The sequence below is a fragment of the Tenrec ecaudatus genome, chromosome 15 (genome assembly GCF_050624435.1).
Source record: "Tenrec ecaudatus isolate mTenEca1 chromosome 15, mTenEca1.hap1, whole genome shotgun sequence".
NCBI lineage: Eukaryota > Metazoa > Chordata > Mammalia > Afrosoricida > Tenrecidae > Tenrec > Tenrec ecaudatus.
Genome location: NC_134544.1, coordinates 66,200,285 through 66,217,167, shown reverse-complemented (window position 1 = coordinate 66,217,167; position 16,883 = coordinate 66,200,285). Strand labels below are relative to the sequence as shown.

The following is a 16,883-nucleotide window of genomic DNA, read 5'->3' as shown; positions in this document are numbered from 1 at the left end:
AAGAGAACTGATCTGCAGTCATCCATCTACTGATAGCAGAGACATGTTTAGACACGCTTTGTTTTCATAAGCCCATGTATGTATGAACTGGCATCCTGGTAGCAAATGCTTTTGACTGCTTTCCTGCACTCAGCTGTAAGAATAAAGCCCACTGACCAGGAGAACGGGAATGGAACCGCTTGGTTCCTGTTGGGCTTCTTAGAGGCAATTAAGCTGAAACTGAGTGAGCTGGAGCAGGCCGTCGGGAAAGTCGCTGCTATCCGGCATGAAGACCATAGGAAGAGTTTCTCGACTGACCTTGATTGGGAGAGCATTTTGTGCTGAGATGACTGAAAATAAACGCAAGAAACCTTTAAGGATGGGGATGTAGGATACCTTCTACAACAAGTTGAGTTTTTCTCTGCAAAGCTGTCTCCAGGCTGGGAATTAGGGGCCTGTTTCTCATGCTGAGGAAGTTAGAGAAGTATACACAGAACGGAGATGTTGTCGTTGTGTACTGCTGACTGGTTCCCGCCCAGAGCGCGACAAGACAATGTACAACAAAAGGAAACACCACCTGGCCGTGCGCCATCCTCACAATTAGTTTTGTTTTTGAGGACATTGCTGCGCCCGCTGTGTCCATTCATATCCTCGACAAGCCCCCTTTCCCCTGACCTGCTCTTTTTTTTTTTTTAATCAGGAAGTTCAATTTTTATTTGGTGGCTACGAGAGGTAGCACAGGTCTACCAAGGCCTTCATGAATGCAGGGCCCGCCACTTGTCCAAGGGGCCGCGGTTAGGGATGTATTTGACTCCACAACCATCCGGGATGAGGCGCTTCTCAGCCACCATATCCTCAAATTCATCAGCATTAAACTTGGTGAAGCCCCACTTCTTAGAGATGTGGATCTTCTGGCGCCCAGGGAACTTGAACTTGGCCCTGCGTAAGGCCTCAATCCCATGCTCCTTGTTTTGAAGCTTGGTGCGGATGGACATGATAACCTGGCCAATGTGGACTCTAGCCACTGTGCCTTGAGGTTTCCCCAAAGCACCTCGTATCCCAGTTTGAAGCCTGTCAGCCCCAGCGCATGACAACATCTTGTTGATGTGGATGACGTGGAAGGGGTGGAGCCGTACTCAGATGTGGAAGCCATCTTTACCACAACTTTTCACCATGAACTTGTTAGCACAGATGCGGGCAGCCTCCAGGGCTTCAGAGGAGAGCTGCTCGTACTCATCGGACACCATGTGCCCACACAGTGGGAATTCATCCACCTTTGCCTTCTTCCGACCCAGGTCAAAAATGCGAATCTTGGCATCAGGAACACCTCGACAGAAGCGCGACTTTGGGTAGGGCTTGTTCTTACAATACCGGTAACACCGGGCAGGGCGGCGGCCCATGGCGACACCAGGATCCAGGTAGCACGCTGAAGGAAAAGAGGTGACCTGCTCTTTTAGCAAGCATGATTGCCGTGATTGCTAGGCTTGATGTCACTTGGCTGCCACTGAAAGAATATATGAGTGGAGCACAACCTCCCACACAAGTCACAGTCTGATGATGTCTCTTTGGGTTGTGGCCTATTTGCTATCTATCTATAAAGAGACAATATGGTGAACATACTTCCTCGTATTTTCTTCTTACTAGCCCGATTCTGGCTTCCTGAGACTTGGGCTAGTGGTCATCACGTGGCCTGTGAACCATGGGAGGTGCCCTGAGGCGTTCCCTGGCTTGGATCCATTCTATTCTGTCTCAACTAGTTTGCAGTCATTGTTCCTGCCTCCTGGTTCATTTTCCTGCAATCTGGCAGCTGGGTGAGTGAGCTAGGGCGGCCAACTTAGAGCCACAGACTTGAGCTAAACTAGTCCTGCATAGCTTGCTGCTCTGCAGCTATGTCGGCTCCTTTAAGGTTTTACATTTCTTTCATATATATATATATAGTCACTGGTTTTGCTACTCTAGGAAACCCAGACTAATATAATGTCTTTTTCTAAGGACATGTATACAACATGTGAAATAAAGTGTCAACAACCTCATTTCGGAGAAGCATTCTGGCTGTTCTTCTTCCAAGACAGATTATTTGTTCTTCTGGCAATCCGCGGTAAGGTCAATATCTTTTGCCAACACCATGATTGAACAGCATCAGTTCTTCTGTCGCTGCCTTTTTCATTGTCTAGCTTTCACATACATATAAGGTGATTGAAAATACCATGACTTGGGTCAGGTGCTCCTTAGTCCTCAAAGTGATATACTTGCTCCAAGGAAATACGTTGTTGGATTTCTTGACAGCTGCATCCATGAGCATTAATTGTGGATCCAAGCAAGATGAAACCCTTGACAACGTGAATCCTTTCTCTGTTTATCATGATGCTGTCTGTTGGCCCAGTTTTGAGGATTTGGGTTTTCTTTCTATTGAGTTGTATTCTAGTGGTTACAAGTTGGGCTGCTAACTGCAAGATAAGCCGTTCAAAACCACCAGTGGCTCTGTGGGAGAAAGAGTCAGTCTCAGAAACTCACAGGGCCTGTTCCACCTGGTCCTATAGGATCACTAGGAGTCAGAAGGGAAGTGATGCAGAGAGTTTAGCAGTCTCGGATCTTCATCAGTAAGTGCTTCAGGTCCTTCTCACGGTCCACAAGCAAACCTGTGTCATCTGTGTATCCCAGATTGTTGAGGAGCCTTCCTGCAGTCCTGATGCCATGTTTGTCTTCATACAGTCCAGCTACTCTGATCACCATATATATATGACATGGGTATGGTAAAAAGATACAACCCTGACATACGCCATTCCTGATTTTAACCCACGCAGTATTCCCTTGACCTGTTTGCACAACTGCCTCTTGGTCCATGTACAGGTTCCATATGAACATAATGAGCTGTTCTGGAACTTCTATTCTTCTCAATGCTACCCATAATGTGTTATGATCCACATAGGCAAAGTCTTTGCTTATTTAATAAACTACCATTAAACATATTTTTATTTATTTACTTACTTGTTGATTTGTTTGCTTGGTAGTCTTTGCTCTCAGATACAGGTAGATATAATGAATCCCGTGTAAAACAAACTCATTTCATTTCCCTATGTAGAATATATTATTAGAAAAATCTGTACACTTTAAAAAGAGAGTCGAAGTATGGTCTGTACTATTCATTGAAGGCGAGCTTAATAAAGACATAGGGACCTTAATCTTTTATCTCAACCGGACACACGAGAAGATTCAGGAACAAGGTCAGGACTCTTCTTGACTACGAATCTGACATCAGGCAACACTGAATATCTGAGTGTTCCAAGTAAGTCCTGGAGAGGAGTAGCAATGATTATATGGCTAAGTATAGACACTCTAGTGCTGCTAACTGGGTACTCCCTGGATTGTGCAAACAGTAATACGCTTGGCTGCTAATGGACATTGTGGAGGTTCAATTCCACCGGAGATGCTACAGAGGACTTGAAAATCTGCCACTGAGAACTCCGGAGCACAGCTGCACTTGGCCGCACATCTGAGCATCACAGGTTGGAATCACCACGACGGCAACTGGCCCTGGGTAAAAAGAAGTCCAAGGGATTGTGCTAAAACAGCAGGCTCAACGGTCAACACAACTGGGTTGGAGGACACATTTGTGCATGTACTTGCTCCTCTTTTTACAAACTGGATATTGTAGGCAAATCATTTCATCTGTTTGCATCTTGTTTTCACATTTACCTTCTGGTAGATGGATAAAAACAACACTTATTCTATAGCTATTTTTGTGAAGCCCATTGATCGTATTCTGAAGCTGGATAATGACAAGTTCCAGTCCTGTAGAAGCATTTCTCTAACCCAAGAGGTTCTGAGTATCAGGAAGCAAACAGGTTACAGTCTCACCGAAAGAGTAGCGCTAGGAGCGTTGAAGAAGAAAGAAATGGATTTGCTTTATTTTGATTGCATTCTCAGAAGAGATATTCTTTTCCTACAAGCCAGTCCACCGCCTTCAGAGACGGAGGAAATCAAGGCTTTTGTTCATTCAGGCAGCGATGTCCTCCCTCGAATGCCCAGAAGCCGGGCCCCTGTCCTTTATCATGAAAACCCCCTCATTGCAGTTCTACCCTTACGGTCCTTGTTTGTGTTAAGGCTAGATTCCTTGTTCTTCCCCAGGAAAGAGAGAAAAGTGATTAAAAATCTATTTTATTATGTGTATTCAGAGACAATTTCAATAATCTTACAGATTTCCTGGCATTACATGTACAAATACCTCCAGTGTCAAACAAAGAAAAAAATTCCAAACTTAAATCACTCAAAAGATTATATTCTTTTGGGCATTCTAAGAAATATAGTTCAAAGAGGAATGGGATTTATCTAGAGAGACGATTGTCCCCATTCATATAGTCACATCTCTGTTTGTGAATGACCCACCTAGATTCCTCTTTCTCTGTGTGTATTCGCCCACTCAGTAAGCACTGGGCAGGGGGGGGGGCGGGGAGGGATAGCAGGAAAAGGAGAGCTTGTTTTCTCACAGAGCAGACCCTGCAGAACCACAGTTCTCACTGCCCATTCCTAAACTGTGCAACCCCTCCTTTTCTAGAAGACGGTTAAAGTGCCTGAAAGCTGCCTCTGGATCCACCTACCTTCCAGCTTTAGACGTTTTTGCAGCTGGTTTTTCTCATTTTGAGTTGTGCCCATGAGCAGATGACGGTCCCCAAGGCTTCACTCCCACACACTTCCCTCCATTCACCTCATGGTGCTTGACTTTACTTGGAGAAGGCAGCTCTTTCTCAGCTATATTTTGCCCCTGACCCGAGGGGCTCACCTTCCGGCACTGTCTCTGACAATGTTCGGCTTCTATTCATTAGACTTTCAGTATCTGACACTATTTCAATGCTATGCATAAGGCTTCAGCTGCCAATTCCTCTGGACAACCTATTCTTTCTTTGTCACCCAGGTGACTCAGCGGTTGGTTACATGTCGCATTGCTAACAGCAAGGTCAGTAGGTGGAAACCACTCGCTGTTTGGTGGGAGAGTGAGTTTCTGTTTCTCTAAAGAGTCACAGTGTCAGAAACTCACACGGGCAGTTCTGTCCTGTCCTATAGGGTCGCTATGAGTCAGCATCGACTAATCCATCCGTAGTCTGGCAGCCCTGATGATACCCGATCGCTTTGGGCGAGCCTGCTGGCATTTGAAATACATGGTTTTCAGCAACACACAAGTCACCACAGTGTGAACCACTGAAGCTCCGGGTTGGCGTCTACAAGTGTCAAGATGCCAGTGACCTCCAGATGGAGAAAAGAGCTATTTAAAGAGATCAGGGCGAAGTGCCTTCGTTTCTTAAAGCTGCTGTAGTGCAAACACCACAAGTCGCTTTAAAATAGAAAATTATTTTCTCATAGTTCTGGGGATTGAAAGGATAAGTCGGCATCCAGATCGTGTCAATACCTTCCTTGTCCATAGCACTCGGTGTTCCTTGGTTCTTGGAGGCCTCTTACAAGCCTGTCACCCTGAGAAAGCTTATTTATGATTTTTTAAGCCAATCACTTTTTAGGATACACTTTGTATTATTATGTCCTAATTTACATTAATTTTATATTAATACAGCAAAGAAACTCCAATTTCCAATTATGTTTACATTCATAGGAATGTGGGTTAGGATTCCCACACATATATTGATGGAGCACAATTTAACCCATAACATTTTATCCTTTACCTTTTCCCTAATCTAGTCCATTCTGTGTGAAAATACTTTCACCCTCTCATTTCACCACCATTCCCCCTGCACCTCACCCGCCCGGAGTCTAAACTCATTAAGTATCAACCCTGTAAATTAAAGATCGCAACTTCTGGATTGTCAAATCAGGTGTGGGTTAGACTCTGTGTCCTATCCTGGGGGAAAATTTCTTTTCATCAGTGCATCTGTGAAGCTTAGAATACAGCTTTTAAAATGCAATGGTGGAATAAATAGATATTTCCATTCTAAATAGAAGAATTTGAAGGAAAAGGAGAAATTATGGATACCAAACAAATCTAAAACTCAGCAAAGAAAAGTTAGTCAACTCTTAAGGGCTGAACGTAATCTGCTGCTCTCCAGACACATCTAAGCAATGCTATAGCCTCCTACCTCTGAACATTGGTCATGTTCTCCATATTATCCAAACTCAAGGTGAAAGTGGGGCTTCTAGGAAAGCTGATGTGAATATTAATCAAGATATCAGAGCACTTGAAAAGGAGGGGTTGCAGAGTTTAGGAATGGGCAGTGAGAACTGTGGTTCTGCAGGGTCAGCTCTGTGAGAAAATAAACTCTCCTTTTTCTGTTATCCTGCCCCCCACCCCCCGGCCCAGTGCTTACTGAGTGGGCAAATACACACATAGGGAAAGAGGAAACTAGGTGGGTCATTCACAAGCAGACATGTGTCAAGATGAATGATGGGACTTGTCTCGCCTGATAATATATTCAAAGTATGTGAGACGAAGTCTTGCCATCCTTGCCCCTAAGGAACCCTCTGGCCTTACTTTTCTGAGACAGATCAGTTTGTCCATTTAGCAGTCCGTGGTACTGTCAGTATTCTCCAGCACCACCATTCAAATGCATCGATTCCTCTTTGGTCTTCCCTATTCAACATCCAACTTTCACATGCATGTGAGGCAATGTACAATACCATGTCTTGGGTTGGGCCTAACCGTCTGGTGAATCTTGGTCCTCAAAGTAGCATCCTTGCTTTTCAGTACTCTAAGGAGGACTTGTGCAGCAGATTTCCTTGACGCGATTCGTCTTTTGTTCTCATGACTGCGGCTTCCATGAGCACTGATTGAGGTTCCAAGCAAGGCAAAGTCCTTTCCCACATCAACCTTTTCTACATTTATCATGATGTTGCCTATTGCTTCCGCTGTGAGGATTTTGGTCTTCTTTTTTACATTCAGGTGTAATCTCTACTTGGCCAGATGTTTGGAACATTACTGCTCTGACCCTGATCATTGTAGAAACTGGCAGTGCATCTTCCCTAACACTGCCAGTGGCGACCGGTGACATGACTCCCAGTTTAAGCAAGCTTTATTTGCAACTGTGTGTGTGCGTGCCTGTGTTCTCAAACTCAACCACAAGAAATCCCATTAGAAATTAGCCTCTGGAGATCTCCCTCTATCTAAAATTGAGAGAGGGAAGGAAATTGGTCACCGAATAAAGAGCTTGGGAGAGAGGAGTGTAGAGATCAAAGGCAACCTGATCTGCTTTCCACATTTTTCTGTATTTTTAGTTTGTACTGTTTGTGCATAGGAGGGTGTGTCTCGGAGGTGTTATGTCATTGGAGGTCACCCTCTTGAAGTCGTGTTATTTGCTTTTCCATTTTTGGCATATGGAACCCAGGATTGATGAACCTACAGAGACAGCAAGTAGAATAAAGGTTTCGTGGGGAGGGGAGTACAGTGGTGGTGGGATACATGGGAGGCGATGTTAAGGAGTCCGTGTAGAAAAAGAATGTTTAGAAACTGATGTGGTAGCAATTGTACAACTCTACTTGACATGATTGAATTATGGAATGATATATGTATTAAATCCCAATTAATAATAAAATTTAAAACTCAGTACCATAGCAAATGTATCCCTGGGCAGTTTTTTAGTGTGATGCTGTTTTAGGTACCAGTGGAACTCTTCCAGTTCATAGCAGCTACATGTACAACTACAAAGAAGAAAATACCGTCAGGCCTTGTACCATCCTCACAATCCCTGCCAAGTTGGAGCTCATTATTGCAGCTTCTATGATGGTACATCTGGTATAGGCCTCCCTCACAGTCAAAGGAAGACTTTTAGACTTTTCCAGCCATGATATTCCTCTCCAGGGTCTTGCACTCTCTGATAGCACGTCCAATGTACATGAGATGAATCCTTCCCTTTAAGGACCAGTATGGCTGTACTTATTCCAAGACAGGTTTGTTCATTCTTCTGTCCGTTCACGATATATTTCATATTGTGTGGTAGTGACATAATTTCATGTCAACTTGATAAATAAGGTGAAGGGGTGGAGTTTAACCTGCCAGTCAGGTCACAGCCGGAAGATGCATCCTTGTAGGTGTGGCTTTCTCATGAGGATTCATGGGAACTTCCTCTCTTTCTACCTGGAGGCAGATCTCTCTCTCTCTCTCTCTCTCTCTCTCTCTCTCTCTCTCTCTCTCTCTCTCCTTCCCTTTCCTGCTGTGGAGACACTCAGAGAGCTGGAGGAGTTACGTGGAGACCCATGCAAGTGCTGAGATGCTTCCACTGCCACTGGATTCACAAGACTTTCCACCCTCTGACCTGTGATCTTCCTTCATTTGGCATCATTGCATGAGCTGCATGAGTCTGAAGAGGTATCTATAAACTAATATGGGGCATATGGGCTAATATTGGACTTATGGACTCAATCTGGACTGGGCTGGGATATTTTCTCAATCTATAATTACTCTTTCAGATAAAGCTCTTTCCTTTACATAAATGAGTATCTCAATGAATTTGTTTTTCTAGTCAAACTGGACTAACACAATTAGCCAGCACTATAATTCAAATGCATGAATCCTTAAACCTACCTTATTCATTGTCCAAATGGTCATAGATTTGGGAAAACATGGCTAGTTACTCAATGTAGGAAACTGGTCTTTCCTAACTCCTGTCGCATCGCCAGCCTCATGGAGCACAGTGAATTTAGTGGAGTTTAAATGTTTACTGCATGAGTGAATGAGAGTCACCACTGAAGAGGCAAACTGGGATGGGATTTGTTCTCAAATGCTCATGGAGGGCAGCCTGTCCCTAACATCTCTGAGTATGAACCCTAACCCTGCTGCCACCAGGGATTCTATTTATGAGGTTTAATCCATCTTATTTGAAGATGACAACAGAGGGCTGCATATCTCCTCTGTTCTGAAATGTCACTCCTGAGCCACACAGCAGAGTAGCCCTTCCCCCTGCACCCGCCACCATTGGACACATCGCTCTGTATCCCGCATGCCATTCTGAATTTACTTACTTCATGCGCATAGCACCTGGAGGGAAGAAAGCAGGTTTATTTGCCACTGTATACAGAGCCTGGCAGTGTCAGGACGAGCAATGCTTAGCAGACATTTGCTGCTTACATGCGCAGAGGATACAAAGCCCCACCTCTGCACTTCACCGCAGCCTCCATGTGACAGACATGAATGAGCAGGGAAACATGAGTAAATTATTGGTGCTAGTGCAGCTATTAAAATGATGCTACTGGGGGAAGAACATAGCCTGTAGAAACGTCAGGCTTCAAGCATGGGTTTAGCCTTACCGAGTCTGCAGATGCCTAGACTTGTTACTTTCAATGAGATCACACCTGGTGCAGGAGTGACTACTTCCTCGATGATTGCTACTTGGCTGCTCTTAATGAAAATACTTGGACAATATTATATACTCTCCAGAGTGCCAGGTGAAGGAGGAGCAGAGGGAAAGATGGTATTTGGGGGCCCTCATTATTCCTGTCCCCTCTCTCCTGAGCTTTAACCAGCAAGGCAATTAATTCTGTCTGCCGCAGAGCCTTGAGGATGAACCAGTGGCCGGGGAAGAGAGGAGAGAAAGATGCTGGCAGAGTTGAAGAGTGACTCAGGAGAAGAGGGCACTACGTTTCAGTTCCTAAATTCTAAATATATCCAGGAAATTATGAGAGCAGTAGCACTTTGTGAAAGAGAAATATCAGTATTATGGCGTGCTTGTCATGGTGACTTACTCTCTAGACGAGCGTCTTCCGGGTCCCTGGGGACAGACACACGCAGACACACACACACACACCACATGTCCCCCAACAAAATTCTGACAGTGGGAGTATTGGAGGAGTGGGAGGTGTTTGGGGACTACTAATCCTACTGGAATGAAGAGGTTCAGCATTCAGAGCTCACACTCAGGTCTACACGGGGTCTCATCGCTTCGCTGTCTGCGGTGGAAGAGCTGGATGAGGCTACATGACGATGGACCGACTAGCCTGCCAGCCTGTCTCGCTCCCACCCTCCTTCCTCTTCACGGCGGCTGCTGCTACCCAGGGAAGGGGGGATGGGGCCATTTCGAACTGAGGACGACTGGGGGCACCCCTGCAACGTTCCGCACTCCCACTGCCTTTCTTTCCGGCCCAGCACAGCTGGGATTTAAAGCCCCGTTAAATTTCATTGGGATGCTAACGTAATCTGCTAGTGAGCTGCTACCCAGGTCGTTGATCCCAGTGACGTCACGTCTGGGCTCGGGTTGCTAGGCAACGAGACGGGAAGTAGCGTCACTGGTTCTCGGCAGACAAAATAGCACGGACCGCGGGGACAGGCTTTGCCCTTGCGTAGACTAAATCCATTTGTAGCCATCCGGTGTCACTGCACCTGGCTACGGACTGCTTTGTGGGGCATTTCGATGTTGAACGCAGTGCTCCAGGCTCCATTACCATGGTTCCGCTGGGCTCTGCACCTCCCCTAAGTGGGTCAGGGGAAATTTAGACAAGATCTTCAGGGGCTTTGAGAATGCCTTTCAATTTGATCTTCATGTTTAAAGACAGTGTTCTCCGGGGAAGGTGTTCTGCCGTGTTCTTTTGAGCTTGCACGGCGGTGCGGGTCACAAAGGACCCAGCTCTTCTCATGGCCACCTGTCTGCTTTCTCTGGGGGGACATAGCCCTCCTACCGTCCACCCCCCCCCACCCCCCCACCCCCCCCACCCCCCCGGTGAAGCTGTGTCTGCCTGGCAGCTCTTATGTAGGAACCACTGGGAGCTTCATTCCAATCTGATGGCAGAAAGGACGCTTACAGAAATTGCAGTTTCATGCCACTTGGCATAAACAGTGAGAACTCAATCGTTCATCTCTAAATTGGTGGGAGGTAGGTGGCCAAACCTGGTGCTAGGTGTCTACTGGCAGGTTGCTTCAGACAATACCCACACCGGCCTGACCTAGGTGTTGTACGCTCCGTACTTCCTTATTGGCAAGCACATTTTTTCATGAACATGGTAAGCTGTGGTTCTAGCTGCAGATCGTGGGTGCCTTTCTAATTCTATGAGTCTATATTTTTTCCCACCAAATATTGTACTTCAAGCCTGTAAATGTACCTTGGGGAAATCCTCCCTTTCTCTCTGTAATCCAATCAGCAAATGTATCACAGTAAAATGGGTAGAATTATGTGAGACAGCAATGAGGCAGGAATCATGTGAGGGCTTAGTGTGTCAGGATCTGTTTACAAGAGTAAACAGTAATTTATAATCATTGCCTTTTTAGAACATACTAAGAAAAGGATTCTAGTCAAATAGACCACTTCAAGCTATTTTCCAGCCTTGAAAAGAGATAAAATAGAGTCAATGAAATTCAAAACATGATTTTGTCTATTACACTCCAGGAGCAAAGACAGGTGAAATGAGATGGGCCTAGAATCACACTGGCCCAAATGTTTCACATAACAGGGCCGATTTACCCACATTAGATCTAAGCCTCCTTCTCTTCCTAGGGTGCAGAGATAGTGGATAGAGTCTGGTAAATGAAACCTCTGTGTGAAGCCCTGCTTTGCCAATTATGATCGTATGATCACAGCTCTGTGGGTGGTGAAGATGACTAAATGCTCAGCTGTTAATCAAAATGTTGGGGGTTCAAGTCCAAGTGCACCCAAAGGGCCCTCAGAAGAAAGGGGTGGTGGTGTACCCCTGAAAACGGTGTCATTATACACCCCGTGACAGTACTTTGGCATTCATGGGGTTGCTGTCAGTGTTGACTTGAAAGAAATTGGTTTAATCTGAGACAGCCAACAGCCTTTCAGGTTCACAACTTCTTTCGCTGTAAGATTATAATAGCCTTGATTTGCAGGTTTATAAGAAAATGAAACGTGCAAGAATAGCTAACATTTGCGGGGCTTGTGCTAACTGAATATCTCACCACAACCCTGCTACTGTTGTTTTTGGTAGGTGCCACCACACTGTCCCAACTCAGAGAGACCCTAGGTACAACAGAAGGAGACCCCACTCAGTCCTTAGGCATCCTTATAATTGTTCTTTGGGTACAAAAGCAAGTAGAGAATATGCTGAAAACCACACAGATTGTGGCAGAGTCAAGAATGGTCCGCATGTCGAATTACCATGGAGCCCTGGTGGAATCGTGGTTACATCTTTGGACTGCTAACTGCAAGATTGACCATTTGAAACCGCCAGTGAAACGCAGCTGGAGGAAACCCATGGGAGCAGTTTATCCCACTTCATACACTCACCGTGCATTGGAATCCACTTGGTGGCAATGAGTTTGGTTTTTCAGAGTTTGAATCACGGTGGTTCTCTATGTTGCTGCAAAAGAGAATCATGTGGCCGGTACTGATAAATTGCAATGGTCACGCCTCACCCGAACTAATGACAGCAGAATTCTGGGGGTCAGGAGGGAGGCGGCAGTGGATGTTCCCATGTGATTCCAGAGTATAATAGAGGCACCGCTACCAAAAAAACAAACAAACTTCTGCCATCTAGTTGGTTCTACGCATAGCGATCCTAGAGGACAGGGTAGAGCTGCCCCTTTGGGGTTCTGAGACTGTAACTCTTTACAAAAGTGGAAAAGTTCATTTTTCTCCCTAGGAGAGGCAGGTGATTTTGAATTGTTGGCCTTAATCCGCAGCCTGGCTGGTAACCACTAGGCAATCAGGGCTCTGACAGCTAAGATTGTTGCTGTTACTGTGAAGTGTTACGGGGTTGATTCGGACACATAGCAAGCCTATGTACAACACAACTGAACACTGCCCGCCCCTGGGCCGGCCTCAAACACAACTGAACACTGCCCGCCCCTGGGCCGGCCTCAAACACAACTGAACACTGCCCGCCCCTGGCCAGCCTCAAATACAACTGAACACTGCCCGCCCCTGGGCCGGCCTCAAACACAACTGAACACTGCCCACCCCTGGCCAGCCTCAAATACAACTGAACACTGCCCGCCCCTGGGCCGGCCTCAAACACAACTGAACACTGCCCGCCCCTGGGCCGGCCTCAAACACAACTGAACACTGCCCGCCCCTGGCCAGCCTCAAATACAACTGAACACTGCCCGCCCCTGGGCCGGCCTCAAACACAACTGAACACTGCCCGCCCCTGGGCCGGCCTCACACTCGTTCCTATGCTTGTGCCCATTGTTGCAGCCACAGTGTTAATTCATCTCCTTGAGGACATTCCTCGCATTCATTGCCCCTCCACCTTTACACACATGCTGTCCTCCAGGGGCTGTTTCTCCCGACACCTTGCCCAAAGAGTATCTAGCCATCTTTGCTTCTAAGGAGCATTTGGCTGTACTTCTTCCAAGACAGTTTGGTTCGTTCTTTTGGCAGTCCATGGTACTTTCAGTATTCTTCACCAGCACCATAAAGCAAATGCATCGATTCTTCTTTGGCCTTCCTTACTCGATGGCCAACACTCACATGCGTATGAAGCAATTGGACATGTTTTGATGCGATCCACAAGGTTTTAAGTGGCTAATTCGATGAGCATTGATTTGCAGATCCAAGCAAGATGATATACCTGACAACCTCAGTCTTTTCTTCATTTAGCAGACTGTTACCTGTTGGTCCAGTTGTGAGGATTGTTGTACTCCTTACATTGGTTGAGTCATAATCCACACCGAAGGCTGCAATTCTTGAGCTTCACCAGCAAGTGCTTCAAGGCCTCCTCACTTTCAGCAAGCAACATTGTTTCATCTGCATATCGCCTGTTGTTAATAAGCCTTCTTCCAATCCTGATGTCACATTTCTTCTTCATATCACCCAGCCTACTGGCTTCCTGGATCATTCAATATTTTTCTCATAGAACCTTTTAATATTGCATCTCAAGGCCTGAAGTTTTTCTTGAGTTCTTTCCATCAAAGATAATGTAATCATGCTCTTCCTTTTTGCTTTTCTTTTTGCTTTTTTAATCATTTTTTGGGGAGCTCTTACAACTCTTATCACAATCCATACATACATCAATCGTGTAAAGCACATTTGTACATTCGTTGCCCTCATCATTCTCAAAACATTTGCTCTCCACTTAAGCCCCTGGCATCAGCTCCTCATTTTCCCCTCCCTCCCCTACTCCTCCCTGCCTCATGAACTATTGATAATTTATAAATTATTATTTTGTCATATCTACACTCTCAGACGTCTCCCTTCACCCACTTTTCTGTTGTCCGTCCCCCAAGGAGGAGGTTATATGTAGATCCCTGTAATCGGTTCCCCCTTTCCACCTTTTTGATTTTCTAACTTTAGGTCTTTACATTGTCTTTTTGAGCTGCTCTTTGAAAATTTCTGTTCAGCTCTCAGTTCATCATTTCTTCCATATGCCTTAGCTACTTTATGATTCAGAGCAAGTTAAAAAAAAAAACAAGTTTCAGAGTTTCTTCTGATGCTAATGCTGAGCTTTCTTATCTTAATAATCTTTTGCTTTCTTTGTGAATAATATTTTTTATGTCCTTCCACAGTTCAACAAGTCTTCTGTCATCAGTGTTCAGTGAAGTAAATCTGTTGCTCTAAAAATTCAGGTGTGTCTTAGTCCAAGTAGACCAGAGAAACAAATCCAGGTAGACTCGTGTGTGTAAAAGAGCTTATAGACAAAGAGCAATTATATTGAGAAAACATCCCAGCCCACTCCCGATCAAGTCCCTAAGTCTGATAGTACCCCATGTGTCTGATGCCAGTCTGTAAATTCCTCTTCAGACTCATACGCAACATATGCAATGAGGCTGAATTGAGGAAGATCACGAGGCAGTGGATGGAAAGTCTTGTGGATCCAGTGGCAGTAGAACCATACCAGCACTGTCATGGGTCTGCATGTGGCTCCTCAAGCTCCAGGGCTCTGGCTGCATCAGCACAGTTCCATCAGGCTCGCCTTCAGTAATGTCTCTCAGGGAGTGAGTGTATCTGGCCTCCAGTGAGCTATTTATCTCCATGGCACCTCCAAATGAGGTCATCAAGCTGCAACCAGATTGAAAGGCTAGACTCCACCCCTTCACAAGTTGGCACCAGATTATGTAAGTACCGCAAATGGTATATATTCAAGGTCATATTTTGGCTCTCGTGGACTTGTAATTTTCTTCTGCTTCAACTTGAACTTAAATAAGAAACATACAACTTTCCTCTAGTTCTTAAATGCTTCCTCCCCCCACTATAATGATTTAATTTCTTACCTTACAAATCTGGCTAGACCAGAGGATGTACATTGGCACAGATAGAAACTAGAAACCCAAGGAATCCAGGACAGATGATCGCTTCGGGACCGGTGGTGAAAGTGGTGATACCTTGAGGGTACAGGGAAGGTGGGGTGGAAAGGGGGAACTGATTACAAGGATCGACATAAAACCTCCTCCCTAGGGGACGAACAACAGAAAAGTGGGTGAAGGGAGACATCAGACTGTGTAAGATATAAGAAAATAATAATTTATAAATTATGAAGGGTTCATGAGGGAGGGAGGGAGGGAGGGGGAAATGAGGAGCTAATATCAAGGGTTCAAGTAGAAATAAAATGTTTTGAGAATGATGATGACCACAATGTACAAATGTGCTGACACAGTAGATGGATATGGATGGTTTGTGATAAGAATTGTACGAGCCCCCAATAAAGTAATTTTTTAAAAAGATCACTATCCATCAGAAGCACCTCAGTTACTAAGTTTAAGTCAAAATGTCGACACGTTAAAGAATCTAAGAAAGTTAAATTTTAAATAAGTATATAAATAATTTTAAGACCTTTAAAGTGATTCGCTTATATTATAATTGAGTTAATAGATCTTTGTTGTAATTAATTCTCATGTCTCTGAAAAGATATCCATGAAAAATTATGAGATATATAAGAGCAATGGCTGAAGAACTCACTGTTTGATATAACAAAAGCTTTACCCATAGGGCTAAGAGTTTAATTAATAGGATTAACAAAAAAATAGGTTTCTTTACATTAGAGCAATGGTTCTCAACCTTCCTAATGCCTTCCTCATGTTGTGGTGACCCCTAACCATAAAATTATTTTCGTTGCTACTTCATAACTGTAATTTTGCTACTGTTATGAATCATAATCTAAATATCTGACAAGCAGGATGTATTTTCATTGAACATAATTAAAGCATAGTGATTAATCACAAAAACAATATGCAATTATTATTGTGAAATATTTATTTCTAATTACAAATAAATGAAATTTTGTCTTGAAGCATGGTGTAGCATGGGTAACAGTCTTCACGCTGGGTACTCCTTTGTGGGCGTGTCTGCATGTGGGTGGACCCACCTGGAGACGGAGAGAGGCGTGGTGTCTCAGTTCCTAAGACCATTAGAAATACCTGTGTAATCATGAGGTGTCCACCAAATCAGGGATTGGGTATCAAAAGATCCCAAACAAACAATTATATCAATATGACAGGGGGGTTGGAGTGGAGACCCAACGCCCATCTGTAGACAATTGGACATCCCCTCACAGAAGGGTCACAAGGAAGGGGCGATTCAACCAGGGTGCAGTTTAGCACCGACAAACACACATCATTCCTCTAGTTCCTGCATGCTTCCTCCCCCCTACCTCCCACCCACTACCATTACCCAATTCTCCCTTACAAATCCAGCTAAACCAGAGTACACATTGGTATAGATAAGAGCTCTCGACACATGGAATTCAGGACAGATAAAAACCTCAGGAACAGTAGTGGGAGTATGAAACCATGAGGGTGGGTGTAGGGAACTGCGTGTCTCCCTACCCTGGATTTTAGCCATGAATTTACTCTCACCATACAAACTGCCCTGAAGTTTTACTGCCCTTTGTTCCTTTCCCGCCAGAGGGTGGCTGCCTTGACCCTTGCTAGGATTGGTGCTCTTTCACTAGCAGCTGCTATGCTCATTGGTCAATATATGGCTGATGGCATCTCCCCCCAGGCTCACCAGGAATGCTTCATTAGCATACTTACCTGTTTGATCAGTTGCCCGCCATTCCTTCCTTGTTTGGAGATGCACGACTAT

General features: G+C 44.9%; 1 pseudogene; it reads right to left on the bottom strand.

Moving 5' to 3' along the window:
• Positions 1-660: 660 nt before the first annotated feature.
• LOC142427274 (large ribosomal subunit protein uL16-like) lies at positions 661-1,414 on the bottom strand (annotated as a pseudogene).
• Positions 1,415-16,883: the final 15,469 nt, after the last annotated feature.